This window comes from Crinia signifera, chromosome 8 (genome assembly GCF_055691185.1).
Source record: "Crinia signifera chromosome 8, ASM5569118v1, whole genome shotgun sequence".
In the NCBI taxonomy this organism is placed as follows: domain Eukaryota; kingdom Metazoa; phylum Chordata; class Amphibia; order Anura; family Myobatrachidae; genus Crinia; species Crinia signifera.
Genome location: NC_139224.1, coordinates 68,376,626 through 68,401,086, shown reverse-complemented (window position 1 = coordinate 68,401,086; position 24,461 = coordinate 68,376,626). Strand labels below are relative to the sequence as shown.

At 39.1% G+C, this 24,461-nt stretch overlaps 37 non-coding genes and 15 pseudogenes across 37 annotated transcripts; all 52 read right to left on the bottom strand.

Moving 5' to 3' along the window:
* Positions 1-15: 15 nt before the first annotated feature.
* On the bottom strand, positions 16-135 carry LOC146035070 (5S ribosomal RNA). The gene has a single exon (XR_014460474.1). It is a non-coding gene; the product is annotated as a 5S ribosomal RNA (ribosomal RNA).
* Positions 136-480: 345 nt separating this feature from the next.
* LOC146034089 (5S ribosomal RNA) lies at positions 481-599 on the bottom strand. The gene has a single exon (XR_014459496.1). It is a non-coding gene; the product is annotated as a 5S ribosomal RNA (ribosomal RNA).
* Positions 600-944: 345 nt separating this feature from the next.
* Positions 945-1,063, bottom strand: LOC146032058 (5S ribosomal RNA). Its single transcript, XR_014457506.1, has one exon. It is a non-coding gene; the product is annotated as a 5S ribosomal RNA (ribosomal RNA).
* Positions 1,064-1,407: 344 nt separating this feature from the next.
* On the bottom strand, positions 1,408-1,526 carry LOC146031891 (5S ribosomal RNA). Its single transcript, XR_014457342.1, has one exon. It is a non-coding gene; the product is annotated as a 5S ribosomal RNA (ribosomal RNA).
* A 345-nt stretch (positions 1,527-1,871) lies between these two features.
* LOC146031445 (5S ribosomal RNA) lies at positions 1,872-1,990 on the bottom strand. The gene has a single exon (XR_014456912.1). It is a non-coding gene; the product is annotated as a 5S ribosomal RNA (ribosomal RNA).
* Positions 1,991-2,335: 345 nt separating this feature from the next.
* On the bottom strand, positions 2,336-2,444 carry LOC146028992 (5S ribosomal RNA; annotated as a pseudogene).
* A 345-nt stretch (positions 2,445-2,789) lies between these two features.
* Positions 2,790-2,908, bottom strand: LOC146034077 (5S ribosomal RNA). The gene has a single exon (XR_014459484.1). It is a non-coding gene; the product is annotated as a 5S ribosomal RNA (ribosomal RNA).
* A 345-nt stretch (positions 2,909-3,253) lies between these two features.
* LOC146029678 (5S ribosomal RNA) lies at positions 3,254-3,362 on the bottom strand (annotated as a pseudogene).
* Positions 3,363-3,707: 345 nt separating this feature from the next.
* LOC146030897 (5S ribosomal RNA) lies at positions 3,708-3,826 on the bottom strand. The gene has a single exon (XR_014456379.1). It is a non-coding gene; the product is annotated as a 5S ribosomal RNA (ribosomal RNA).
* Positions 3,827-4,170: 344 nt separating this feature from the next.
* Positions 4,171-4,282, bottom strand: LOC146029432 (5S ribosomal RNA; annotated as a pseudogene).
* A 345-nt stretch (positions 4,283-4,627) lies between these two features.
* LOC146032194 (5S ribosomal RNA) lies at positions 4,628-4,746 on the bottom strand. The gene has a single exon (XR_014457638.1). It is a non-coding gene; the product is annotated as a 5S ribosomal RNA (ribosomal RNA).
* A 345-nt stretch (positions 4,747-5,091) lies between these two features.
* On the bottom strand, positions 5,092-5,210 carry LOC146034161 (5S ribosomal RNA). Its single transcript, XR_014459567.1, has one exon. It is a non-coding gene; the product is annotated as a 5S ribosomal RNA (ribosomal RNA).
* Positions 5,211-5,555: 345 nt separating this feature from the next.
* LOC146028726 (5S ribosomal RNA) lies at positions 5,556-5,664 on the bottom strand (annotated as a pseudogene).
* A 345-nt stretch (positions 5,665-6,009) lies between these two features.
* LOC146028988 (5S ribosomal RNA) lies at positions 6,010-6,118 on the bottom strand (annotated as a pseudogene).
* A 345-nt stretch (positions 6,119-6,463) lies between these two features.
* LOC146029646 (5S ribosomal RNA) lies at positions 6,464-6,572 on the bottom strand (annotated as a pseudogene).
* Positions 6,573-6,917: 345 nt separating this feature from the next.
* On the bottom strand, positions 6,918-7,036 carry LOC146034559 (5S ribosomal RNA). Its single transcript, XR_014459963.1, has one exon. It is a non-coding gene; the product is annotated as a 5S ribosomal RNA (ribosomal RNA).
* A 345-nt stretch (positions 7,037-7,381) lies between these two features.
* LOC146031085 (5S ribosomal RNA) lies at positions 7,382-7,500 on the bottom strand. The gene has a single exon (XR_014456562.1). It is a non-coding gene; the product is annotated as a 5S ribosomal RNA (ribosomal RNA).
* Positions 7,501-7,845: 345 nt separating this feature from the next.
* Positions 7,846-7,964, bottom strand: LOC146034065 (5S ribosomal RNA). The gene has a single exon (XR_014459472.1). It is a non-coding gene; the product is annotated as a 5S ribosomal RNA (ribosomal RNA).
* A 345-nt stretch (positions 7,965-8,309) lies between these two features.
* Positions 8,310-8,428, bottom strand: LOC146030886 (5S ribosomal RNA). Its single transcript, XR_014456367.1, has one exon. It is a non-coding gene; the product is annotated as a 5S ribosomal RNA (ribosomal RNA).
* Positions 8,429-8,773: 345 nt separating this feature from the next.
* LOC146032012 (5S ribosomal RNA) lies at positions 8,774-8,892 on the bottom strand. Its single transcript, XR_014457461.1, has one exon. It is a non-coding gene; the product is annotated as a 5S ribosomal RNA (ribosomal RNA).
* Positions 8,893-9,237: 345 nt separating this feature from the next.
* Positions 9,238-9,356, bottom strand: LOC146035091 (5S ribosomal RNA). Its single transcript, XR_014460495.1, has one exon. It is a non-coding gene; the product is annotated as a 5S ribosomal RNA (ribosomal RNA).
* A 345-nt stretch (positions 9,357-9,701) lies between these two features.
* On the bottom strand, positions 9,702-9,810 carry LOC146028725 (5S ribosomal RNA; annotated as a pseudogene).
* Positions 9,811-10,155: 345 nt separating this feature from the next.
* On the bottom strand, positions 10,156-10,264 carry LOC146029111 (5S ribosomal RNA; annotated as a pseudogene).
* A 345-nt stretch (positions 10,265-10,609) lies between these two features.
* Positions 10,610-10,718, bottom strand: LOC146029579 (5S ribosomal RNA; annotated as a pseudogene).
* Positions 10,719-11,516: 798 nt separating this feature from the next.
* Positions 11,517-11,635, bottom strand: LOC146030303 (5S ribosomal RNA). Its single transcript, XR_014455801.1, has one exon. It is a non-coding gene; the product is annotated as a 5S ribosomal RNA (ribosomal RNA).
* Positions 11,636-11,980: 345 nt separating this feature from the next.
* On the bottom strand, positions 11,981-12,099 carry LOC146028530 (5S ribosomal RNA; annotated as a pseudogene).
* Positions 12,100-12,444: 345 nt separating this feature from the next.
* On the bottom strand, positions 12,445-12,553 carry LOC146028724 (5S ribosomal RNA; annotated as a pseudogene).
* Positions 12,554-12,898: 345 nt separating this feature from the next.
* Positions 12,899-13,017, bottom strand: LOC146030291 (5S ribosomal RNA). The gene has a single exon (XR_014455789.1). It is a non-coding gene; the product is annotated as a 5S ribosomal RNA (ribosomal RNA).
* Positions 13,018-13,362: 345 nt separating this feature from the next.
* On the bottom strand, positions 13,363-13,481 carry LOC146027802 (5S ribosomal RNA; annotated as a pseudogene).
* Positions 13,482-13,826: 345 nt separating this feature from the next.
* On the bottom strand, positions 13,827-13,935 carry LOC146028722 (5S ribosomal RNA; annotated as a pseudogene).
* Positions 13,936-14,280: 345 nt separating this feature from the next.
* On the bottom strand, positions 14,281-14,399 carry LOC146030279 (5S ribosomal RNA). The gene has a single exon (XR_014455778.1). It is a non-coding gene; the product is annotated as a 5S ribosomal RNA (ribosomal RNA).
* Positions 14,400-14,744: 345 nt separating this feature from the next.
* LOC146031626 (5S ribosomal RNA) lies at positions 14,745-14,863 on the bottom strand. The gene has a single exon (XR_014457088.1). It is a non-coding gene; the product is annotated as a 5S ribosomal RNA (ribosomal RNA).
* Positions 14,864-15,208: 345 nt separating this feature from the next.
* Positions 15,209-15,327, bottom strand: LOC146031890 (5S ribosomal RNA). The gene has a single exon (XR_014457341.1). It is a non-coding gene; the product is annotated as a 5S ribosomal RNA (ribosomal RNA).
* Positions 15,328-15,672: 345 nt separating this feature from the next.
* On the bottom strand, positions 15,673-15,791 carry LOC146030873 (5S ribosomal RNA). The gene has a single exon (XR_014456355.1). It is a non-coding gene; the product is annotated as a 5S ribosomal RNA (ribosomal RNA).
* A 344-nt stretch (positions 15,792-16,135) lies between these two features.
* Positions 16,136-16,254, bottom strand: LOC146032905 (5S ribosomal RNA). Its single transcript, XR_014458317.1, has one exon. It is a non-coding gene; the product is annotated as a 5S ribosomal RNA (ribosomal RNA).
* Positions 16,255-16,599: 345 nt separating this feature from the next.
* LOC146034053 (5S ribosomal RNA) lies at positions 16,600-16,718 on the bottom strand. The gene has a single exon (XR_014459459.1). It is a non-coding gene; the product is annotated as a 5S ribosomal RNA (ribosomal RNA).
* A 344-nt stretch (positions 16,719-17,062) lies between these two features.
* On the bottom strand, positions 17,063-17,181 carry LOC146034041 (5S ribosomal RNA). Its single transcript, XR_014459447.1, has one exon. It is a non-coding gene; the product is annotated as a 5S ribosomal RNA (ribosomal RNA).
* A 345-nt stretch (positions 17,182-17,526) lies between these two features.
* Positions 17,527-17,645, bottom strand: LOC146027870 (5S ribosomal RNA; annotated as a pseudogene).
* A 344-nt stretch (positions 17,646-17,989) lies between these two features.
* LOC146034029 (5S ribosomal RNA) lies at positions 17,990-18,108 on the bottom strand. The gene has a single exon (XR_014459435.1). It is a non-coding gene; the product is annotated as a 5S ribosomal RNA (ribosomal RNA).
* Positions 18,109-18,454: 346 nt separating this feature from the next.
* On the bottom strand, positions 18,455-18,573 carry LOC146032666 (5S ribosomal RNA). Its single transcript, XR_014458091.1, has one exon. It is a non-coding gene; the product is annotated as a 5S ribosomal RNA (ribosomal RNA).
* A 345-nt stretch (positions 18,574-18,918) lies between these two features.
* Positions 18,919-19,037, bottom strand: LOC146034016 (5S ribosomal RNA). Its single transcript, XR_014459422.1, has one exon. It is a non-coding gene; the product is annotated as a 5S ribosomal RNA (ribosomal RNA).
* A 345-nt stretch (positions 19,038-19,382) lies between these two features.
* LOC146031324 (5S ribosomal RNA) lies at positions 19,383-19,501 on the bottom strand. The gene has a single exon (XR_014456792.1). It is a non-coding gene; the product is annotated as a 5S ribosomal RNA (ribosomal RNA).
* A 343-nt stretch (positions 19,502-19,844) lies between these two features.
* LOC146033059 (5S ribosomal RNA) lies at positions 19,845-19,963 on the bottom strand. The gene has a single exon (XR_014458470.1). It is a non-coding gene; the product is annotated as a 5S ribosomal RNA (ribosomal RNA).
* A 345-nt stretch (positions 19,964-20,308) lies between these two features.
* LOC146033959 (5S ribosomal RNA) lies at positions 20,309-20,427 on the bottom strand. Its single transcript, XR_014459367.1, has one exon. It is a non-coding gene; the product is annotated as a 5S ribosomal RNA (ribosomal RNA).
* Positions 20,428-20,771: 344 nt separating this feature from the next.
* Positions 20,772-20,890, bottom strand: LOC146031048 (5S ribosomal RNA). Its single transcript, XR_014456525.1, has one exon. It is a non-coding gene; the product is annotated as a 5S ribosomal RNA (ribosomal RNA).
* A 345-nt stretch (positions 20,891-21,235) lies between these two features.
* On the bottom strand, positions 21,236-21,344 carry LOC146029578 (5S ribosomal RNA; annotated as a pseudogene).
* Positions 21,345-21,689: 345 nt separating this feature from the next.
* Positions 21,690-21,808, bottom strand: LOC146034747 (5S ribosomal RNA). Its single transcript, XR_014460150.1, has one exon. It is a non-coding gene; the product is annotated as a 5S ribosomal RNA (ribosomal RNA).
* A 345-nt stretch (positions 21,809-22,153) lies between these two features.
* On the bottom strand, positions 22,154-22,272 carry LOC146030267 (5S ribosomal RNA). The gene has a single exon (XR_014455766.1). It is a non-coding gene; the product is annotated as a 5S ribosomal RNA (ribosomal RNA).
* A 345-nt stretch (positions 22,273-22,617) lies between these two features.
* On the bottom strand, positions 22,618-22,736 carry LOC146035023 (5S ribosomal RNA). The gene has a single exon (XR_014460427.1). It is a non-coding gene; the product is annotated as a 5S ribosomal RNA (ribosomal RNA).
* Positions 22,737-23,081: 345 nt separating this feature from the next.
* Positions 23,082-23,200, bottom strand: LOC146031888 (5S ribosomal RNA). The gene has a single exon (XR_014457340.1). It is a non-coding gene; the product is annotated as a 5S ribosomal RNA (ribosomal RNA).
* A 345-nt stretch (positions 23,201-23,545) lies between these two features.
* On the bottom strand, positions 23,546-23,664 carry LOC146030256 (5S ribosomal RNA). Its single transcript, XR_014455755.1, has one exon. It is a non-coding gene; the product is annotated as a 5S ribosomal RNA (ribosomal RNA).
* Positions 23,665-24,009: 345 nt separating this feature from the next.
* LOC146031625 (5S ribosomal RNA) lies at positions 24,010-24,128 on the bottom strand. The gene has a single exon (XR_014457087.1). It is a non-coding gene; the product is annotated as a 5S ribosomal RNA (ribosomal RNA).
* Between the last annotated feature and the right edge of the window lie 333 nt (positions 24,129-24,461).

Sequence of the window (24,461 nt, the reverse complement as noted above, 5' to 3'; positions counted from 1 at the left end):
CCAGTAATGGGAAAAAACCTACAGCACCTGGTGTTCCCATGTGGTCTCCCACCCAAGTACTAACCAGGCCCAACACTGCTTAGCTTCCAAAGATCAGACAAGATTGGGCGTATCCAATGTGGTATGGCTGTAGGTGAGATAGAGTCACTTTTTTGCCCTCTTCTACTTCTATAACCAGGTAAGCTAATAAAAAAGTTTCCTAACATTATTGGCTTACTGAAAAAAATCATGTGTTGGTAATGTAAAAAGACCTACAGGACATAATATTAGCAGGTGGTCTCAAATTAAACTACTAATGAGGCTCAACACTGTTTAGCTGCCAAAAGCAGTTGAAATTGGTCCGAAACAGTGTGGTAAGTCTTTAGGTGATGGCTATTGTGTCTGTTTGACCTCTCCCAAATGTCTGTATTGGCAATAAAAAGAAAAAGTTTCCAATTTAAATAGCTAGAGAATAAAAACAATTTGCCAGTAATGGGAAAAAACCTACAGCACCTGGTGTTCCCATGTGGTCTCCCACCCAAGTACTAACCAGGCCCAACACTGCTTAGCTTCCAAGATCAGACGAGATTGGGCGTATCCAATGTGGTATGGCTGTAGGTGAGATGCAGGCACTTTTTTGCCCTCTTCTACTTCTATCTAAAGGTAAGCTAATAAAAAAGTTTCCTAACTATATTGGCTTACTGAAAAAAATCATGTGTTGGTAATGTAAAAAGACCAACAGGACACAATATTAGCAGGTGGTCTCAAATTAAACTACTAAAGAGGCTCAACACTATTTAGCTGCCAAAAGCAGTTGGAATTGGGCCGAAACAGTGTGGTAAGTCTTTAGGTGATGGCTATTGTGTCTGTTTGACCTCTCCCAAATGTCTGTATTGGCAATAAAAAGAAAACGTTTCCAATTTAAATAGCTAGAGAATAAAAACAATTTGCCAGTAATGGGAAAAAACCTACAGCACCTGGTGTTCCCATGTGGTCTCCCACCCAAGTACTAACCAGGCCCAACACTGCTTAGCTTCTAAGATCAGACGAGATTGGGCGTATCCAATGTGGTATGGCTGTAGGTGAGATGCAGGCACTTTTTTGCCCTCTTCTACTTCTATCTAAAGGTAAGCTAATAAAAAAGTTTCCTAACTATATTGGCTTACTGAAAAAAATCATGTGTTGGTAATGTAAAAAGACCAACAGGACACAATATTAGCAGGTGGTCTCAAATTAAACTACTAAAGAGGCTCAACACTATTTAGCTGCCAAAAGCAGTTGGAATTGGGCCGAAACAGTGTGGAAAGTCTTTAGGTGATGGCTATTGTGTCTGTTTGACCTCTCCCAAATGTCTGTATTGGCAATAAAAAGAAAAAGTTTCCAATTTAAATAGCTAGAGAATAAAAACAATTTGCCAGTAATGGGAAAAACCTACAGCACCTGGTGTTCCCATGTGGTCTCCCACCCAAGTACTAACCAGGCCCAACACTGCTTAGCTTCCAAGATCAGACAAGATTGGGCGTATCCAATGTGGTATGGCTGTAGGTGAGACTGAGTCACTTTTTTGCCCTCTTCTACTTCTATAACCAGGTAAGCTAATAAAAAAGTTTCCTAACATTATTGGCTTACTGAAAAAAATCATGTGTTGGTAATGTAAAAAGACCTACAGGACAAAATATTAGCAGGTGGTCTCAAATTAAACTACTAATGAGGCTCAACACTGTTTAGCTGCCAAAAGCAGTTGGAATTTGGCCGAAACAGTGTGGTAAGTCTTTAGGTGATGGCTATTATGTCTGTTTCACCTCTCTCAAATGTCTGTATTGGCAATAAAAAGAAAAAGTTTCCAATTTAAATAGCTAGAGAATAAAAACAATTTGCCAGTAATGGGAAAAAACCTACAGCACCTGGTGTTCCCATGTGGTCTCCCACCCAAGTACTAACCAGGCCCAACCCTGCTTAGCTTCCAAGATCAGACGAGATTGGGCGTATCCAATGTGGTATGGCTGTAGGTGAGATGCGGGCACTTTTTTGCCCTCTTCTACTTCTATCTAAAGGTAAGCTAATAAAAAAGTTTCCTAACTATATTGGCTTACTGAAAAAAATCATGTGTTGGTAATGTAAAAAGACCTACAGGACATAATATTAGCAGGTGGTCTCAAATTAAACTACTAAAGAGGCTCAATACTATTTAGCTGCCAAAAGCAGTTGGAATTGGGCCGAAACAGTGTGGTAAGTCTTTAGGTGATGGCTATTGTGTCTCTTTGACCTCTCCCAAATGTCTGTATTGGCAATAAAAAGAAAAAGTTTCCAATTTAAATAGCTAGAGAATAAAAACAATTTGCCAGTAATGGGAAAAAACCTACAGCACCTGGTGTTCCCATGTGGTCTCCCACCCAAGTACTAACCAGGCCCAACACTGCTTAGCTTCCGAGATTGAGCGTATCCAATGTGGTATGGCTGTAGGTTAGATACAGTCACTTTTTTGCCCTCTTCTACTTCTATAACCAGGTAAGCTAATAAAAAAGTTTCCTAACATTATTGGCTTACTGAAAAAAATCATGTGTTGGTAATGTAAAAATACCTACAGGACATAATATTAGCAGGTGGTCTCAAATTAAACTACTAAAGAGGCTCAATACTATTTAGCTGCCAAAAGCAGTTGGAATTGGGCCGAAACAGTGTGGTAAGTCTTTAGGTGATGGCTATTGTGTCTGTTTGACCTCTCCCAAATGTCTGTATTGGCAATAAAAAGAAAAAGTTTCCAATTTAAATAGCTAGAGAATAAAAACAATTTGCCAGTAATGGGAAAAAACCTACAGCACCTGGTGTTCCCATGTGGTCTCCCACCCAAGTACTAACCAGGCCCAACACTGCTTAGCTTCCAAGATCAGACGAGATTGGGCGTATCCAATGTGGTATGGCTGTAGGTGAGATGCAGGCACTTGTTTGCCCTCTTCTACTTCTATCTAAAGGTAAGCTAATAAAAAAGATTCCTAACTATATTGGCTTACTGAAAAAAATCATGTGTTGGTAATGTAAAAAGACCTACAGGACATAATATTAGCAGGTGGTCTCAAATTAAACTACTAAAGAGGCTCAACACTATTTAGCTGCCAAAAGCAGTTGGAATTGGGCCGAAACAGAGTGGTAAGTCTTTAGGTGATGGCTATTGTGTCTGTTTGACCTCTCCCAAATGTCTGTATTGGCAATAAAAAGAAAAAGTTTCCAATTTAAATAGCTAGAGAATAAAAACAATTTGCCAGTAATGGGAAAAAACCTACAGCTCCTGGTGTTCCCATGTGGTCTCCCACCCAAGTACTAACCAGGCCCAACACTGCTTAGCTTCCGAGATTGAGCGTATCCAATTTGGAATGGCTGTAGGTTAGATACAGTCACTTTTTTGCCCTCTTCTACTTCTATAACCAGGTAAGCTAATAAAAAAGTTTCCTAACATTATTGGCTTACTGAAAAAAATCATGTGTTGGTAATGTAAAAATACCTACAGGACATAATATTAGCAGGTGGTCTCAAATTAAACTACTAAAGAGGCTCAATACTATTTAGCTGCCAAAAGCAGTTGGAATTGGTCCGAAACAGTGTGGTAAGTCTTAAGGCGATGGCTATTGTGTCTGTTTGACCTCTCCCAAATGTATGTATTGGCAATAAAAAGAAAAAGTTTCCAATTTAAATAGCTAGAGAATAAAAACAATTTGCCAGTAATGGGAAAAAACCTACAGCACCTGGTGTTCCCATGTGGTCTCCCACCCAAGTACTAACCAGGCCCAACACTGCTTAGCTTCCAAGATCAGATGAGATTGGGCGTATCCAATGTGGTATGGCTGTAGGTGAGATACAGTCACTTTTTTGCCCTCTTCTACTTCTATAACCAGGTAAGCTAATAAAAAAGTTTCCTAACATTATTGGCTTACTGAAAAAAATCATGTGTTGGTAATGTAAAAAGACCTACAGGACATAATATTAGCAGGTGGTCTCAAATTAAACTACTAATGAGGCTCAACACTGTTTAGCTGCCAAAAGCAGTTGGAATTGGGCCGAAACAGTGTGGTAAGTCTTTAGGTGATGGCTATTATGTCTGTTTCACCTCTCTCAAATGTCTGTATTGGCAATAAAAAGAAAAAGTTTCCAATTTAAATAGCTAGAGAATAAAAACAATTTGCCAGTAATGGAAAAAACCTACAGCTCCTGGTGTTCCCATGTGGTCTCCCACCCAAGTACTAACCAGGCCCAACCCTGCTTAGCTTCCAAGATCAGACGAGATTGGGTATGTGGTATGGCTGTAGTTGAGATACAGGCACTTTTTTGCCCTCTTCTACTTCTATAACCAGGTAAGCTAATAAAAAAGTTTCCTAACTGTATTGGCTTACTGAAACAAATCATGTGTTGGTAATGTAAAAAGACCTACAGGACATAATATTAGCAGGTGGTCTCAAATTAAACTACTTAAGAGGCTCAACACTGTTTAGCTGCCAAAAGCAGTTGGAATTGGTCCGAAACAGTGTGGTAAGTCTTAAGGCGATGGCTATTGTGTCTGTTTGACCTCTCCCAAATGTATGTATTGGCAATAAAAAGAAAAAGTTTCCAATTTAAATAGCTAGAGAATAAAAACAATTTGCCAGTAATGGGAAAAAACCTACAGCACCTGGTGTTCCCATGTGGTCTCACACCCAAGTACTAACCAGGCCCAACACTGCTTAGCTTCCAAGATCAGATGAGATTGGGCGTATCCAATGTGGTATGGCTGTAGGTGAGATACAGTCACTTTTTTGCCCTCTTCTACTTCTATAACCAGGTAAGCTAATAAAAAAGTTTCCTAACATTATTGGCTTACTGAAAAAAATCATGTGTTGGTAATGTAAAAAGACCTACAGGACATAATATTAGCAGGTGGTCTAAAATTAAACTACTAATGAGGCTCAACACTGTTTAGTTGCCAAAAGCAGTTGGAATTGGGCCGAAACAGTGTGGAAAGTCTTTAGGTGATGGCTATTGTGTCTGTTTCACCTCTCTCAAATGTCTGTATTGGCAATAAAAAGAAAAATTTTCCAATTTAAATAGCTAGAGAATAAAAACAATTTGCCAATAATGGGAAAAAAACTACAGCACCTGGTGTTCCCATGTGGTCTCCCACCCAAGTACTTACCGGGCCCAACACTGCTTAGCTTCCAAGACCAGACGAGATTGGGCGAATCCAATGTGGTATGGCTGTAGGTGAGATGCAGGCACTTGTTTGCCCTCTTCTACTTCTATCTAAAGGTAAGCTAATAAAAAAGTTTCCTAACTATATTGGCTTACTGAAAAAAATCATGTGTTGGTAATGTAAAAAGACCTACAGGACATAATATTAGCAGGTGGTCTCAAATTAAACTACTAAAGAGGCTCAACACTATTTAGCTGCCAAAAGCAGTTGGAATTGGGCCGAAACAGTGTGGTAAGTCTTTAGGTGATGGCTATTGTGTCTGTTTGACCTCTCCCAAATGTCTGTATTGGCAATAAAAAGAAAAAGTTTCCAATTTAAATAGCTAGAGAATAAAAACAATTTGCCAGTAATGGGAAAAAACCTACAGCACCTGGTGTTCCCATGTGGTCTCCCACCCAAGTACTAACCAGGCCCAACACTGCTTAGCTTCCAAGATCAGGCGTATCCAATGTGGTATGGCTGTAGGTGAGATAGAGTCACTTTTTTGCCCTCTTCTACTTCTATAACCAGGTAAGCTAATAAAAAAGTTTTCTAACATTATTGGCTTACTGAAAAAAATCATGTGTTGGTAATGTAAAAAGACCTACAGGACATAATATTAGCAGGTGGTCTCAAATTAAACTACTAATTAGGCTCAACACTGTTTAGCTGCCAAAAGCAGTTGAAATTGGTCCGAAACAGTGTGGTAAGTCTTTAGGTGATGGCTATTGTGTCTGTTTGACCTCTCCCAAATGTCTGTATTGGCAATAAAAAGAAAAAGTTTCCAATTTAAATAGCTAGAGAATAAAAACAATTTGCCAGTAATGGGAAAAAACCTACAGCACCTGGTGTTCCCATGTGGTCTCCCACCCAAGTACTAACCAGGCCCAACACTGCTTAGCTTCCGAGATTGAGCGTATTCAATGTGGTATGGCTGTAGGTTAGATAGAGTCACTTTTTTGCCCTCTTCTACTTCTATAACCAGGTAAGCTAATAAAAAAGTTTCCTAACATTATTGGCTTACTGAAAAAAATCATGTGTTGGTAATGTAAAAAGACCTACAGGACATAATATTAGCAGGTGGTCTCAAATTAAACTACTAATGAGGCTCAACACTGTTTAACTGCCAAAAGTAGTTGGAATTGGTCCGAAACAGTGTGGTAAGTCTTTAGGTGATGGCTATTGTGTCTGTTTGACCTCTCTCAAATGTCTGTATTGGCAATAAAAAGAAAAAGTTTCCAATTTAAATAGCTAGAGAATAAAAACAATTTGCCAGTAATGGGAAAAAACCTACAGCTCCTGGTGTTCCCATGTGGTCTCCCACCCAAGTACTAACCAGGCCCAACACTGCTTAGTTTCCGAGATTGAGCGTATCCAATGTGGTATGGCTGTAAGTTAGATACAATCACTTTTTTGCCCTCTTCTACTTCTATAACCAGGTAAGCTAATAAAAAAGTTTCCTAACATTATTGGCTTACTGAAAAAAATCATGTGTTGGTAATGTAAAAAGACATACAGGACATAATATTAGCAGGTGGTCTCAAATTAAACTACTAATGAGGCTCAACACTGTTTAGCTGCCAAAAGTAGTTGGAATTGGTCCGAAACAGTGTGGTAAGTCTTTAGTTGATGGCTATGGTGTCTGTTTGACCTCTCTCAAATGTCTGTATTGGCAATAAAAAGAAAAAGTTTCCAATTTAAATAGCTAGAGAATAAAAACAATTTGCCAGTAATGGGAAAAAACCTACAGCTCCTGGTGTTCCCATGTGGTCTCCCACCCAAGTACTAACCAGGCCCAACACTGCTTAGCTTTCAAGATCAGACAAGATTGGGCGTATCCAATGTGGTATGGCTGTAGGTGAGATACAGGCACTTTTTTGCGCTCTTCTACTTCTATAACCAGGTAAGCTAATAATCAAGTTTCCTAACTGTATTGGCTTACTTAAAAAAATCATGTGTTGGTAATGTAAATAGACCTACAGGACATAATATTAGCAGGTGGTCTCAAATTAAACTACTTAAGAGGCTCAACACTGTTTAGCTGCCGAAAGCAGTTGGAATTGGGCCGAAACAGTGTGGTAAGTCTTTAGGTGATGGCTATTGTGTCTGTTTGACCTCTCCCAAATGTCTGTATTGGCAATAAAAAGAAAAAGTTTCCAATTTAAATAGCTAGAGAATAAAAACAATTTGCCAGTAATGGGAAAAAACCTAAAGCACCTGGTGTTCCCATGTGGTCTCCCACCCAAGTACTAACCAGGCCCAACACTGCTTAGCTTCCAAGATCAGACGAGATTGGGCGTATCCAATGTGGTATGGCTTTAGGTGAGATACAGTCACTTTTTTGCCCTCTTCTACTTCTATAACCAAGTAAGCTAATAAAAAAGTTTCCTAACATTATTGGCTTACTGAAAAAAATCATGTGTTGGTAATGTAAAAAGACCTACAGGACATAATATTAGCAGGTGGTCTCAAATTAAACTACTAATGAGGCTCAACACTGTTTATTTGCCAAAAGCAGTTGGAATTGGGCCGAAACAGTGTGGAAAGTCTTTAGGTGATGGCTATTGTGTCCGTTTCACCTCTCTCAAATGTCTGTATTGGCAATAAAAAGAAAAAGTTTCCAATTTAAATAGCTAGAGAATAAAAACAATTTGCCAGTAATGGGAAAAAACCTACAGCACCTGGTGTTCCCATGTGGTCTCCCACCCAAGTACTAACCAGGCCCAACACTGCTTAGCTTCCAAGATCAGACGAGATTGGGCGTATCCAATGTGGTATGGCTGTAGGTGAGATACAGTCACTTTTTTGCCCTCTTCTACTTCTATAACCAGGTAAGCTAATAAAAAAGTTTCCTAACATTATTGGCTTACTGAAAAAAATCATGTGTTGGTAATGTGAATAGACCTACAGGACATAATATTAGCAGGTGGTCTCAAATTAAACTACTTAAGAGGCTGAACACTGTTTAGCTGCCAAAAGCAGTTGGAATTGGTCCGAAACAGTGCGGTAATTCTTAAGGCGATGGCTATTGTGTCTGTTTGACCTCTCCCAAATGTATGTATTGGCAATAAAAAGAAAAAGTTTCCAATTTAAATAGCTAGAGAATAAAAACAATTTGCCAGTAATGGGAAAAAACCTACAGCACCTGGTGTTCCCATGTGGTCTCCCACCCAAGTACTAACCAGGCCCAACACTGCTTAGCTTCCAAGATCAGATGAGATTGGGCGTATCCAATGTGGTATGGCTGTAGGTGAGATACAGTCACTTTTTTGCCCTCTTCTACTTCTATAACCAGGTAAGCTAATAAAAAAGTTTCCTAACATTATTGGCTTACTGAAAAAAATCATGTGTTGGTAATGTAAAAAGACCTACAGGACATAATATTAGCAGGTGGTCTCAAATTAAACTACTAATGAGGCTCAACACTGTTTAGCTGCCAAAAGCAGATGAAATTGGTCCGAAACAGTGTGGTAAGTCTTTAGGTGATGGCTATTGTGTCTGTTTGACCTCTCCCAAATGTCTGTATTGGCAATAAAAAGAAAAAGTTTCCAATTTAAATAGCTAGAGAATAAAAACAATTTGCCAGTAATGGGAAAAAACCTACAGCACCTGGTGTTCCCATGTGGTCTCCCACCCAAGTACTAACCAGGCCCAACACTGCTTAGCTTCCAAGATCAGATGAGATTGGGCGTATCCAATGTGGTATGGCTTTAGGTGAGATACAGTCACTTTTTTGCCCTCTTCTACTTCTATAACCAGGTAAGCTAATAAAAAAGTTTCCTAACATTATTGGCTTACTGAAAAAAATCATGTGTTGGTAATGTAAAAAGACCTACAGGACATAATATTAGCAGGTGGTCTCAAATTAAACTACTAAAGAGGCTCAATACTATTTAGCTGCCAAAAGCAGTTGGAATTGGGCCGAAACAGTGTGGTAAGTCTTTAGGTGATGGCTATTGTGTCTGTTTGACCTCTCCCAAATGTCTGTATTGGCAATAAAAAGAAAAAGTTTCCAATTTAAATAGCTAGAGAATAAAAACAATTTGCCAATAATGGGAAAAAAACTACAGCACCTGGTGTTCCCATGTGGTCTCCCACCCAAGCACTTACCGGGCCCAACACTGCTTAGCTTCCAAGACCAGACGAGATTGGGCGTATCCAATGTGGTATGGCTGTAGGTGAGATGCAGGCACTTGTTTGCCCTTTTCTACTTCTATCTAAAGGTAAGCTAATATAAAAGTTTCCTAACTATATTGGCTTACTGAAAAAAATCATGTGTTGGTAATGTAAAAAGACCTACAGGACATAATATTAGCAGGTGGTCTCAAATTAAACTACTAAAGAGGCTCAACACTATTTAGCTGCCAAAAGCAGTTGGAATTGGGCCGAAACAGTGTGGTAAGTCTTTAGGTGATGGCTATTGTGTCTGTTTGACCTCTCCCAAATGTCTGTATTGGCAATAAAAAGAAAAAGTTTCCAATTTAAATAGCTAGAGAATAAAAACAATTTGCCAGTAATGGGAAAAAACCTACAGCACCTGGTGTTCCCATGTGGTCTCCCACCCAAGTACTAACCAGGCCCAACACTGCTTAGCTTCCAAGATCAGGCGTATCCAATGTGGTATGGCTGTAGGTGAGATAGAGTCACTTTTTTGCCCTCTTCTACTTCTATAACCAGGTAAGCTAATAAAAAAGTTTCCTAACATTATTGGCTTACTAAAAAAAATCATGTGTTGGTAATGTAAAAAGACCTACAGGACATAATATTAGCAGATGGTCTCAAATTAAACTACTAATTAGGCTCAACACTGTTTAGCTGCCAAAAGCAGTTGAAATTGGTCCGAAACAGTGTGGTAAGTCTTTAGGTGATGGCTATTGTGTCTGTTTGACCTCTCCCAAATGTCTGTATTGGCAATAAAAAGAAAAAGTTTCCAATTTAAATAGCTAGAGAATAAAAACAATTTGCCAGTAATGGGAAAAAACCTACAGCACCTGGTGTTCCCATGTGGTCTCCCACCCAAGTACTAACCAGGCCCAACACTGCTTAGCTTCCGAGATTGAGCGTATCCAATGTGGTATGACTGTAGGTTAGATAGAGTCACTTTTTTGCCCTCTTCTACTTCTATAACCAGGTAAGCTAATAAAAAAGTTTCCTAACATTATTGGCTTACTGAAAAAAATCATGTGTTGGTAATGTAAAAAGACCTACAGGACATAATATTAGCAGGTGGTCTCAAATTAAACTACTAATGAGGCTCAACACTGTTTAGCTGCCAAAAGTAGTTGGAATTGGTCCGAAACAGTGTGGTAAGTCTTTAGGTGATGGCTATTGTGTCTGTTTGACCTCTCTCAAATGTCTGTATTGGCAATAAAAAGAAAAAGTTTCCAATTTAAATAGCTAGAGAATAAAAACAATTTGCCAGTAATGGGAAAAAACCTACAGCTCCTGGTGTTCCCATGTGGTCTCCCACCCAAGTACTAACCAGGCCCAACACTGCTTAGTTTCCGAGATTGAGCGTATCCAATGTGGTATGGCTGTAGGTTAGATACAATCACTTTTTTGCCCTCTTCTACTTCTATAACCAGGTAAGCTAATAAAAAAGTTTCCTAACATTATTGGCTTACTGAAAAAAATCATGTGTTGGTAATGTAAAAAGACCTACAGGACATAATATTAGCAGGTGGTCTCAAATTAAACTACTAATGAGGCTCAACACTGTTTAGCTGCCAAAAGCAGATGAAATTGGTCCGAAACAGTGTGGTAAGTCTTTAGGTGATGGCTATTGTGTCTGTTTGACCTCTCCCAAATGTCTGTATTGGCAATAAAAATAAAAAGTTTCCAATTTAAATAGCTAGAGAATAAAAACAATTTGCCAGTAATGGGAAAAAACCTACAGCACCTGGTGTTCCCATGTGGTCTCCCACCCAAGTACAACACTGCTTAGCTTCCAAGATCAGACGAGATTGGGCGTATCCAATGTGGTATGGCTTTAGGTGAGATACAGTCACTTTTTTGCCCTCTTCTACTTCTATAACCAGGTAAGCTAATAAAAAAGTTTCCTAACATTATTGGCTTACTGAAAAAAATCATGTGTTGGTAATGTAAAAAGACCTACAGGACATAATATTAGCAGGTGGTCTCAAATTAAACTACTAATGAGGCTCAACACTGTTTATTTGCCAAAAGCAGTTGGAATTGGGCCGAAACAGTGTGGAAAGTCTTTAGGTGATGGCTATTGTGTCTGTTTCACCTCTCTCAAATGTCTGTATTGGCAATAAAAAGAAAAAGTTTTCAATTTAAATAGCTAGAGAATAAAAACAATTTGCCAGTAATGGGAAAAAACCTACAGCACCTGGTGTTCCCATGTGGTCTCCCACCCAAGTACTAACCAGGCCCAACACTGCTTAGCTTCCAAGATCAGACGAGATTGGGTGTATCCAATGTGGTATGGCTGTAGGTGAGATGCAGGCACTTTTTTGCCCTCTTCTACTTCTATCTAAAGGTAAGCTAATAAAAAAGTTTCCTAACTATATTGGCTTACTGAAAAAAATCATGTGTTGGTAATGTAAAAAGACCTACAGGACATAATATTAGCAGGTGGTCTCAAATTAAACTACTAAAGAGGCTCAATACTATTTAGCTGCCAAAAGCAGTTGGAATTGGGCCGAAACAGTGTGGTAAGTCTTTAGGTGATGGCTATTGTGTCTGTTTGACCTCTCCCAAATGTCTGTATTGGCAATAAAAAGAAAAAGTTTCCAATTTAAATAGCTAGAGAATAAAAACAATTTGCCAGTAATGGGAAAAAACCTACAGAAACTGGTGTTTCCATGTGGTCTCCCACCCAAGTACTAACCGGGCCCAACACTGCTTAGCTTCCAAGACCAGACGAGATTGGGCGTATCCAATGTGGTATGGCTGTAGGTGAGATGCTGGCACTTGTTTACCCTCTTCTACTTCTATCTAAAGGTAAGCTAATAAAAAAGTTTCCTAACTATATTGGCTTACTGAAAAAAATCATGTGTTGGTAATGTAAAAAGACCTACAGGACATAATATTAGCAGGTGGTCTCAAATTAAACTACTAAAGAGGCTCAACACTATTTAGCTGCCAAAAGCAGTTGGAATTGGGCCGAAACAGTGTGGTAAGTCTTTAGGTGATGGCTATTGTGTCTGTTTGACCTCTCCCAAATGTCTGTATTGGCAATAAAAAGAAAAAGTTTCCAATTTAAATAGCTAGAGAATAAAAACAATTTGCCAGTAATGGGAAAAAACCTACAGCACCTGGTGTTCCCATGTGGTCTCCCACCCAAGTACTAACCAGGCCCAACACTGCTTAGCTTCCAAGATCAGGCGTATCCAATGTGGTATGGCTGTAGGTGAGATAGAGTCACTTTTTTGCCCTCTTCTACTTCTATAACCAGGTAAGCTAATAAAAAAGTTTCCTAACATTATTGGCTTACTGAAAAAAATCATGTGTTGGTAATGTAAAAAGACCTACAGGACATAATATTAGCAGGTGGTCTCAAATTAAACTACTAATGAGGCTCAACACTGTTTATTTGCCAAAAGCAGTTGGAATTGGGCCGAAACAGTGTGGAAAGTCTTTAGGTGATGGCTATTGTGTCTGTTTCACCTCTCTCAAATGTCTGTATTGGCAATAAAAAGAAAAAGTTTTCAATTTAAATAGCTAGAGAATAAAAACAATTTGCCAGTAATGGGAAAAAACCTACAGCACCTGGTGTTCCCATGTGGTCTCCCACCCAAGTACTAACCAGGCCCAACACTGCTTAGCTTCCAAGATCAGACGAGATTGGGTGTATCCAATGTGGTATGGCTGTAGGTGAGATGCAGGCACTTTTTTGCCCTCTTCTACTTCTATCTAAAGGTAAGCTAATAAAAAAGTTTCCTAACTATATTGGCTTACTGAAAAAAATCATGTGTTGGTAATGTAAAAAGACCTACAGGACATAATATTAGCAGGTGGTCTCAAATTAAACTACTAAAGAGGCTCAATACTATTTAGCTGCCAAAAGCAGTTGGAATTGGGCCGAAACAGTGTGGTAAGTCTTTAGGTGATGGCTATTGTGTCTGTTTGACCTCTCCCAAATGTCTGTATTGGCAATAAAAAGAAAAAGTTTCCAATTTAAATAGCTAGAGAATAAAAACAATTTGCCAGTAATGGGAAAAAACCTACAGAAACTGGTGTTCCCATGTGGTCTCCCACCCAAGTACTAACCGGGCCCAACACTGCTTAGCTTCCAAGACCAGACGAGATTGGGCGTATCCAATGTGGTATGGCTGTAGGTGAGATGCTGGCACTTGTTTACCCTCTTCTACTTCTATCTAAAGGTAAGCTAATAAAAAAGTTTCCTAACTATATTGGCTTACTGAAAAAAATCATGTGTTGGTAATGTAAAAAGACCTACAGGACATAATATTAGCAGGTGGTCTCAAATTAAACTACTAAAGAGGCTCAACACTATTTAGCTGCCAAAAGCAGTTGGAATTGGGCCGAAACAGTGTGGTAAGTCTTTAGGTGATGGCTATTGTGTCTGTTTGACCTCTCCCAAATGTCTGTATTGGCAATAAAAAGAAAAAGTTTCCAATTTAAATAGCTAGAGAATAAAAACAATTTGCCAGTAATGGGAAAAAACCTACAGCACCTGGTGTTCCCATGTGGTCTCCCACCCAAGTACTAACCAGGCCCAACACTGCTTAGCTTCCAAGATCAGGCGTATCCAATGTGGTATGGCTGTAGGTGAGATAGAGTCACTTTTTTGCCCTCTTCTACTTCTATAACCAGGTAAGCTAATAAAAAAGTTTCCTAACATTATTGGCTTACTGAAAAAAATCATGTGTTGGTAATGTAAAAAGACCTACAGGACATAATATTAGCAGGTGGTCTCAAATTAAACTACTAATGAGGCTCAACACTGTTTATTTGCCAAAAGCAGTTGGAATTGGGCCGAAACAGTGTGGAAAGTCTTTAGGTGATGGCTATTGTGTCTGTTTCACCTCTCTCAAATGTCTGTATTGGCAATAAAAAGAAAAAGTTTTCAATTTAAATAGCTAGAGAATAAAAACAATTTGCCAGTAATGGGAAAAAACCTACAGCACCTGGTGTTCCCATGTGGTCTCCCACCCAAGTACTAACCAGGCCCAACACTGCTTAGCTTCCAAGATCAGACGAGATTGGGTGTATCCAATGTGGTATGGCTGTAGGTGAGATGCAGGCACTTTTTTGCCCTCTTCTACTTCTATCTAAAGGTAAGCTAATAAAAAAGTTTCCTAACTATATTGGCTTACTGAAAAAAATCATGTGTTGGTAATGTAAAAAGACCTACAGGACATAATATTAGCAGGTGGTCTCAAATTAAACTACTAAAGAGGCTCAATACTATTTAGCTGCCAAAAGCAGTTGGAATTGGGCCGAAACAGTGTGGTAAGTCTTTAGGTGATGGCTATTGTGTCTGTTTGACCTCTCCCAAATGTCTGTATTTGCAATAAAAAGAAAAAGTTTCCAATTTAAATAGCTAGAGAATAAAAACAATTTGCCAGTAATGGGAAAAAACCTACAGCACCTGGTGTTCCCATGTGGTCTCCCACCCAAGTACTAACCGGGCCCAACACTGCTTAGCTTCCAAGACCAGACGAGATTGGGCGTATCCAATGTGGTATGGCTGTAGGTGAGATGCTGGCACTTGTTTACCCTCTTCTACTTCTATCTAAAGGTAAGCTAATAAAAAAGTTTCCTAACTATATTGGCTTACTGAAAAAAATCATGTGTTGGTAATGTAAAAAGACCTACAGGACATAATATTAGCAGGTGGTCTCAAATTAAACTACTAAAGAGGCTCAACACTATTTAGCTGCCAAAAGCAGTTGGAATTGGGCCGAAACAGTGTGGTAAGTCTTTAGGTGATGGCTATTGTGTCTGTTTGACCTCTCCCAAATGTCTGTATTGGCAATAAAAAGAAAAAGTTTCCAATTTAAATAGCTAGAGAATAAAAACAATTTGCCAGTAATGGGAAAAAACCTACAGCACCTGGTGTTCCCATGTGGTCTCCCACCCAAGTACTAACCAGGCCCAACACTGCTTAGCTTCCAAGATCAGACAAGATTGGGCGTATCCAATGTGGTATGGCTGTAGGTGAGATAGAGTCACTTTTTTGCCCTCTTCTACTTCTATAACCAGGTAAGCTAATAAAAAAGTTTCCTAACATTATTGGCTTACTGAAAAAAATCATGTGTTGGTAATGTAAAAAGACCTACAGGACATAATATTAGCAGGTGGTCTCAAATTAAACTACTAATGAGGCTCAACACTGTTTAGCTGCCAAAAGCAGATGAAATTGGTTCGAAACAGTGTGGTAAGTCTTTAGGTGATGGCTATTGTGTCTGTTTGACCTCTCCCAAATGTCTGTATTGGCAATAAAAAGAAAAAGTTTCCAATTTAAATAGCTAGAGAATAAAAAGAATTTGCCAGTAATGGGAAAAAACCTACAGCACCTGGTGTTCCCATGTGGTCTCCCACCCAAGTACTAACCAGGCCCAACACTGCTTAGCTTCCAAGATCAGATGAGATTGGGCGTATCCAATGTGGTATGGCTGTAGGTGAGATGCAGGCACTTTTTTGCCCTCTTCTACTTCTATCTAAAGGTAAGCTAATAAAAAAGTTTCCTAACTATATTGGCTTACTGAAAAAAATCATGTGTTGGTAATGTAAAAAGACCAACAGGACACAATATTAGCAGGTGGTCTCAAATTAAACTACTAAAGAGGCTCAACACTATTTAGCTGCCAAAAGCAGTTGGAATTGGGCCGAAACAGTGTGGTAAGTCTTTAGGTGATGGCTATTGTGTCTGTTTGACCTCTCCCAAATGTCTGTATTGGCAATAAAAAGAAAAAGTTTCCAATTTAAATAGCTAGAGAATAAAAACAATTTGCCAGTAATGGGAAAAACCTACAGCACCTGGTGTTCCCATGTGGTCTCCCACCCAAGTACTAACCAGGCCCAACACTGCTTAGCTTTTAAGATCAGACGAGATTGAGCGTATCCAATGTGGTATGGCTGTAGGTGAGATACAGTCACTTTTTTGCCCTCTTCTACTTCTATAACCAGGTAAGCTAATAAAAAAGTTTCCTAACATTATTGGCTTACTGAAAAAAATCATGTGTTGGTAATGTAAAAATACCTACAGGACATAATATTAGCAGGTGGTCTCAAATTAAACTACTAAAGAGGCTCAACACTATTTAGCTGCCAAAAGCAGTTGGAATTGGGCCGAAACAGTGTGGTAAGTCTTTAGGTGATGGCTATTGTGTCTGTTTGACCTCTCCCAAATGTCTGTATTGGCAATAAAAAGAAAAAGTTTCCAATTTTAATAGCTAGAGAATAAAAACAATTTGCCAGTAATGGGAAAAAACCTACAGCACCTGGTGTTCCCATGTGGTCTCCCACCCAAGTACTAACCAGGCCCAACACTGCTTAGCTTCCAAGATCAGACGAGATTGGGCGTATCCAATGTGGTATGGCTGTAGGTGAGATGCAGGCACTTTTTTGCCCTCTTCTACTTCTATCTAAAGGTAAGCTAATAAAAAAGTTTCCTAACTATATTGGCTTACTGAAAAAAATCATGTGTTGGTAATGTAAAAAGACCAACAGGACACAATATTAGCAGGTGGTCTCAAATTAAACTACTAAAGAGGCTCAACACTATTTAGCTGCCAAAAGCAGTTGGAATTGGGCCGAAACAGTGTGGTAAGTCTTTAGGTGATGGCTATTGTGTCTGTTTGACCTCTCCCAAATGTCTGTATTGGCAATAAAAAGAAAAAGTTTCCAATTTAAATAGCTAGAGAATAAAAACAATTTGCCAGTAATGGGAAAAACCTACAGCACCTGGTGTTCCCATGTGGTCTCCCACCCAAGTACTAACCAGGCCCAACACTGCTTAGCTTCCAAGATCAGACGAGATTGGGCGTATCCAATGTGGTATGGCTGTAGGTGAGCTAGAGTCACTTTTTTGCCCTCTTCTACTTCTATAACCAGGTAAGCTAATAAAAAAGTTTCCTAACATTATTGGCTTACTGAAAAAAATCATGTGTTGGTAATGTAAAAAGACCTACAGGACATAATATTAGCAGGTGGTCTCAAATTAAACTACTAATGAGGCTCAACACTGTTTAGCTGCCAAAAGCAGTTGGAATTGGGCCGAAACAGTGTGGTAAGTCTTTAGGTGATGGCTATTGTGTCTGTTTCACCTCTCTCAAATGTCTGTATTGGCAATAAAAAGAAAAAGTTTCCAATTTAAATAGCTAGAGAATAAAAACAATTTGCCAGTAATGGGAAAAAACCTACAGCACCTGGTGTTCCCATGTGGTCTCCCACCCAAGTACTAACCAGACCCAACACTGCTTAGCTTCCAAGATCAGACAAGATTCGGCATATCCAATGTGGTATGGCTGTAGGTGAGATAGAGTCACTTTTTGCCCTCTTCTACTTCTATAACCAGGTAAGCTAATAAAAAAGTTTCCTAACATTATTGGCTTACTGAAAAAAATCATGTGTTGGTAATGTAAAAAGACCTACAGGACATAATATTAGCAGGTGGTCTCAAATTAAACTACTAATGAGGCTCAACACTGTTTAGCTGCCAAAAGCAGATGAAATTGGTCCGAAACAGTGTGGTAAGTCTTTAGGTGATGGCTATTGTGTCTGTTTGACCTCTCCCATATGTCTATATTGGCAATAAAAAGAAAAAGTTTCCAATTTAAATAGCTAGAGAATAAAAACAATTTGCCAGTAATGGGAAAAAACCTACAGCACCTGGTGTTCCCATGTGGTCTCCCACCCAAGTACTAACCAGGCCCAACACTGCTTAGCTTCCAAGATCAGACGAGATTGGGCGTATCCAATGTGGTATGGCTGTAGGTGAGATGCAGGCACTTTTTTGCCCTCTTCTACTTCTATCTAAAGGTAAGCTAATAAAAAAGTTTCCTAACTATATTGGCTTACTGAAAAAAATCATGTGTTGGTAATGTAAAAAGACCAACAGGACACAATATTAGCAGGTGGTCTCAAATTAAACTACTAAAGAGGCTCAACACTATTTAGCTGCCAAAAGCAGTTGGAATTGGGCCGAAACAGTGTGGTAAGTCTTTAGGTGATGGCTATTGTGTCTGTTTGACCTCTCCCAAATGTCTGTATTGGCAATAAAAAGAAAAAGTTTCCAATTTAAATAGCTAGAGAATAAAAACAATTTGCCAGTAATGGGAAAAAAACCTACAGCACCTGGTGTTCCCATGTGGTCTCCCACCCAAGTACTAACCAGGCCCAACACTGCTTAGCTTCCAAGATCAGACGAGATTGGGCGTATCCAATGTGGTATGGCTTTAGGTGAGATACCGTCACTTTTTTGCCCTCTTCTACTTCTATAACCAGGTAAGCTAATAAAAAAGTTTCCTAACATTATTGGCTTACTGAAAAAAATCATGTGTTGGTAATGTAAAAAGACCTACAGGACATAATATTAGCAGGTGGTCTCAAATTAAACTACTAATGAGGCTCAACACTGTTAATTTGCCAAAAGCAGTTGGAATTGGGCCGAAACAGTGTGGAAAGTCTTTAGGTGATGGCTATTGTGTCTGTTTCACCTCTCTCAAATGTCTGTATTGGCAATAAAAAGAAAAAGTTTCCAATTTAAATAGCTAGAGAATAAAAACAATTTGCCAGTAATGGGAAAAAACCTACAGCACCTGGTGTTCCCATGTGGTCTCCCACCCAAGTACTAACCAGGCCCAACACTGCTTAGCTTCCAAGATCAGACGAGATTGGGCGTATCCAATGTGGTATGGCTGTAGGTGAGATGCAGGCACTTTTTTGCCCTCTTCTACTTCTATCTAAAGGTAAGCTAATAAAAAAGTTTCCTAACTATATTGGCTTACTGAAAAAAATCATGTGTTGGTAATGTAAAAAGACCTACAGGACATAATATTAGCAGGTGGTCTCAAATTAAACTACTAATGAGGCTCAACACTGTTTAGCTGCCAAAAGCAGATGAAATTGGTCCGAAACAGTGTGGTAAGTCTTTAGGTGATGGCTATTGTGTCTGTTTGACCTCTCCCAAATGTCTGTATTGGCAACAAAAAGAAAAAGTTTCCAATTTAAATAGCTAGAGAATAAAAACAATTTGCCAGTAATGGGAAAAAACCTACAGCACCTGGTGTTCCCATGTGGTCTCCCACCCAAGTACTAACCAGGCCCAACACTGCTTAGCGTCCAAGATCAGACGAGATTGGGCGTATCCAATGTGGTATGGCTGTAGGTGAGATGCAGGCACTTTTTTGCCCTCTTTTACTTCTATCTAAAGGTAAGCTAATAAAAAAGTTTCCTAACTATATTGGCTTACTGAAAAAAATCATGTGTTGGTAATGTAAAAAGACCAACAGGACACAATATTAGCAGGTGGTCTCAAATTAAACTACTAAAGAGGCTCAACACTATTTAGCTGCCAAAAGCAGTTGGAATTGGGCCGAAACAGTGTGGTAAGTCTTTAGGTGATGGCTATTGTGTCTGTTTGACCTCTCCCAAATGTCTGTATTGGCAATAAAAAGAAAAAGTTTCCAATTTAAATAGCTAGAGAATAAAACAATTTGCCAGTAATGGGAAAAACCTACAGCACCTGGTGTTCCCATGTGGTCTCCCACCCAAGTATTAACCAGGCCCAACACTGCTTAGCTTCCAAGATCAGACGAGATTGAGCGTATCCAATGTGGTATGGCTGTAGGTGAGATACAGTCACTTTTTTGCCCTCTTCTACTTCTATAACCAGGTAAGCTAATAAAAAAGTTTCCTAACATTATTGGCTTACTGAAAAAAATCATGTGTTGGTAATGTAAAAATACCTACAGGACATAATATTAGCAGGTGGTCTCAAATTAAACTACTAAAGAGGCTCAACACTATTTAGCTGCCAAAAGCAGTTGGAATTGGGCCGAAACAGTGTGGTAAGTCTTTAGGTGATGGCTATTGTGTCTGTTTGACCTCTCCCAAATGTCTGTATTGGCAATAAAAAGAAAAAGTTTCCAATTTAAATAGCTAGAGAATAAAAACAATTTGCCAGTAATGGGAAACAACCTACAGCACCTGGTGTTCCCATGTGGTCTCCCACCCAAGTACTAACCAGGCCCAACACTGCTTAGTTTCCAAGATCAGACAAGATTGGGCGTATCCAATGTGGTATGGCTGTAGGTGAGATGCAGGCACTTTTTTGCCCTCTTTTACTTCTATCTAAAGGTAAGCTAATAAAAAAGTTTCCTAACTATATTGGCTTACTGAAAAAAATCATGTGTTGGTAATGTAAAAAGACCAACAGGACACAATATTAGCAGGTGGTCTCAAATTAAACTACTAAAGAGGCTCAACACTATTTAGCTGCCAAAAGCAGTTGGAATTGGGCCGAAACAGTGTGGTAAGTCTTTAGGTGATGGCTATTGTGTCTGTTTGACCTCTCCCAAATGTCTGTATTGGCAATAAAAAGAAAAAGTTTCCAATTTAAATAGCTAGAGAATAAAAACAATTTGCCAGTAATGGGAAAAACCTACAGCACCTGGTGTTCCCATGTGGTCTCCCACCCAAGTACTAACCAGGCCCAACACTGCTTAGCTTCCAAGATCAGACGAGATTGAGCGTATCCAATGTGGTATGGCTGTAGGTGAGATACAGTCACTTTTTTGCCCTCTTCTACTTCTATAACCAGGTAAGCTAATAAAAAAGTTTCCTAACATTATTGGCTTACTGAAAAAAATCATGTGTTGGTAATGTAAAAATACCTACAGGACATAATATTAGCAGGTGGTCTCAAATTAAACTACTAAAGAGGCTCAACACTATTTAGCTGCCAAAAGCAGTTGGAATTGGGCCGAAACAGTGTGGTAAGTCTTTAGGTGATGGCTATTGTGTCTGTTTGACCTCTCTCAAATGTCTGTATTGGCAATAAAAAGAAAAAGTTTCCAATTTAAATAGCTAGAGAATAAAAACAATTTGCCAGTAATGGGAAAAAACCTACAGCTCCTGGTGTTCCCATGTGGTCTCCCACCCAAGTACTAACCAGGCCCAACACTGCTTAGTTTCCGAGATTGAGCGTATCCAATGTGGTATGGCTGTAGGTTAGATACAATCACTTTTTTGCCCTCTTCTACTTCTATAACCAGGTAAGCTAATAAAAAAGTTTCCTAACATTATTGGCTTACTGAAAAAAATCATGTGTTGGTAATGTAAAAAGACCTACAGGACATAATATTAGCAGGTGGTCTCAAATTAAACTACTAATGAGGCTCAACACTGTTTAGCTGCCAAAAGCAGATGAAATTGGTCCGAAACAGTGTGGTAAGTCTTTAGGTGATGGCTATTGTGTCTGTTTGACCTCTCCCAAATGTCTGTATTGGCAATAAAAAGAAAAAGTTTCCAATTTAAATAGCTAGAGAATAAAAACAATTTGCCAGTAATGGGAAAAAACCTACAGCACCTGGTGTTCCCATGTGGTCTCCCACCCAAGTACTAACCAAGCCCAACACTGCTTAGCTTCCAAGATCAGACGAGATTGGGCGTATCCAATGTGATATGGCTTTAGGTGAGATACAGTCACTTTTTTGCCCTCTTCTACTTCTATAACCAGGTAAGCTAATAAAAAAGTTTCCTAACATTATTGGCTTACTGAAAAAAATCATGTGTTGGTAATGTAAAAAGACCTACAGGACATAATATTAGCAGGTGGTCTCAAATTAAACTACTAATGAGGCTCAACACTGTTTATTTGCCAAAAGCAGTTGGAATTGGGCCGAAACAGTGTGGAAAGTCTTTAGGTGATGGCTATTGTGTCTGTTTCACCTCTCTCAAATGTCTGTATTGGCAATAAAAAGAAAAAGTTTTCAATTTAAATAGCTAGAGAATAAAAACAATTTGCCAGTAATGGGAAAAAACCTACAGCACCTGGTGTTCCCATGTGGTCTCCCACCCAAGTACTAACCAGGCCCAACACTGCTTAGCTTCCAAGATCAGACGAGATTGGGTGTATCCAATGTGGTATGGCTGTAGGTGAGATGCAGGCACTTTTTTGCCCTCTTCTACTTCTATCTAAAGGTAAGCTAATAAAAAAGTTTCCTAACTATATTGGCTTACTGAAAAAAATCATGTGTTGGTAATGTAAAAAGACCTACAGGACATAATATTAGCAGGTGGTCTCAAATTAAACTACTAAAGAGGCTCAATACTATTTAGCTGCCAAAAGCAGTTGGAATTGGGCCGAAACAGTGTGGTAAGTCTTTAGGTGATGGCTATTGTGTCTGTTTGACCTCTCCCAAATGTCTGTATTGGCAATAAAAAGAAAAAGTTTCCAATTTAAATAGCTAGAGAATAAAAACAATTTGCCAGTAATGGGAAAAAACCTACAGAACCTGGTGTTCCCATGTGGTCTCCCACCCAAGTACTAACCGGGCCCAACACTGCTTAGCTTCCAAGACCAGACGAGATTGGGCGTATCCGATGTGGTATGGCTGTAGGTGAGATGCTGGCACTTGTTTACCCTCTTCTACTTCTATCTAAAGGTAAGCTAATAAAAAAGTTTCCTAACTATATTGGCTTACTGAAAAAAATCATGTGTTGGTAATGTAAAAAGACCTACAGGACATAATATTAGCAGGTGGTCTCAAATTAAACTACTAAAGAGGCTCAACACTATTTAGCTGCCAAAAGCAGTTGGAATTGGGCCGAAACAGTGTGGTAAGTCTTTAGGTGATGGCTATTGTGTCTGTTTGACCTCTCCCAAATGTCTGTATTGGCAATAAAAAGAAAAAGTTTCCAATTTAAATAGCTAGAGAATAAAAACAATTTGCCAGTAATGGGAAAAAACCTACAGCACCTGGTGTTCCCATGTGGTCTCCCACCCAAGTACTAACCAGGCCCAACACTGCTTAGCTTCCAAGATCAGACAAGATTGGGCGTATCCAATGTGGTATGGCTGTAGGTGAGATAGAGTCACTTTTTTGCCCTCTTCTACTTCTATAACCAGGTAAGCTAATAAAAAAGTTTCCTAACATTATTGGCTTACTGAAAAAAATCATGTGTTGGTAATGTAAAAAGACCTACAGGACATAATATTAGCAGGTGGTCTCAAATTAAACTACTAATGAGGCTCAACACTGTTTATTTGCCAAAAGCAGTTGGAATTGGGCCGAAACAGTGTGGAAAGTCTTTAGGTGATGGCTATTGTGTCTGTTTCACCTCTCTCAAATGTCTGTATTGGCAATAAAAAGAAAAAGTTTTCAATTTAAATAGCTAGAGAATAAAAACAATTTGCCAGTAATGGGAAAAAACCTACAGCACCTGGTGTTCCCATGTGGTCTCCCACCCAAGTACTAACCAGGCCCAACACTGCTTAGCTTCCAAGATCAGACGAGATTGGGTGTATCCAATGTGGTATGGCTGTAGGTGAGATGCAGGCACTTTTTTGCCCTCTTCTACTTCTATCTAAAGGTAAGCTAATAAAAAAGTTTCCTAACTATATTGGCTTACTGAAAAAAATCATGTGTTGGTAATGTAAAAAGACCTACAGGACATAATATTAGCAGGTGGTCTCAAATTAAACTACTAAAGAGGCTCAATACTATTTAGCTGCCAAAAGCAGTTGGAATTGGGCCGAAACAGTGTGGTAAGTCTTTAGGTGATGGCTATTGTGTCTGTTTGACCTCTCCCAAATGTCTGTATTGGCAATAAAAAGAAAAAGTTTCCAATTTAAATAGCTAGAGAATAAAAACAATTTGCCAGTAATGGGAAAAAACCTACAGCACCTGGTGTTCCCATGTGGTCTCCCACCCAAGTACTAACCGGGCCCAACACTGCTTAGCTTCCAAGACCAGACGAGATTGGGCGTATCCAATGTGGTATGGCTGTAGGTGAGATGCTGGCACTTGTTTACCCTCTTCTACTTCTATCTAAAGGTAAGCTAATAAAAAAGTTTCCTAACTATATTGGCTTACTGAAAAAAATCATGTGTTGGTAATGTAAAAAGACCTACAGGACATAATATTAGCAGGTGGTCTCAAATTAAACTACTAAAGAGGCTCAACACTATTTAGCTGCCAAAAGCAGTTGGAATTGGGCCGAAACAGTGTGGTAAGTCTTTAGGTGATGGCTATTGTGTCTGTTTGACCTCTCCCAAATGTCTGTATTGGCAATAAAAAGAAAAAGTTTCCAATTTAAATAGCTAGAGAATAAAAACAATTTGCCA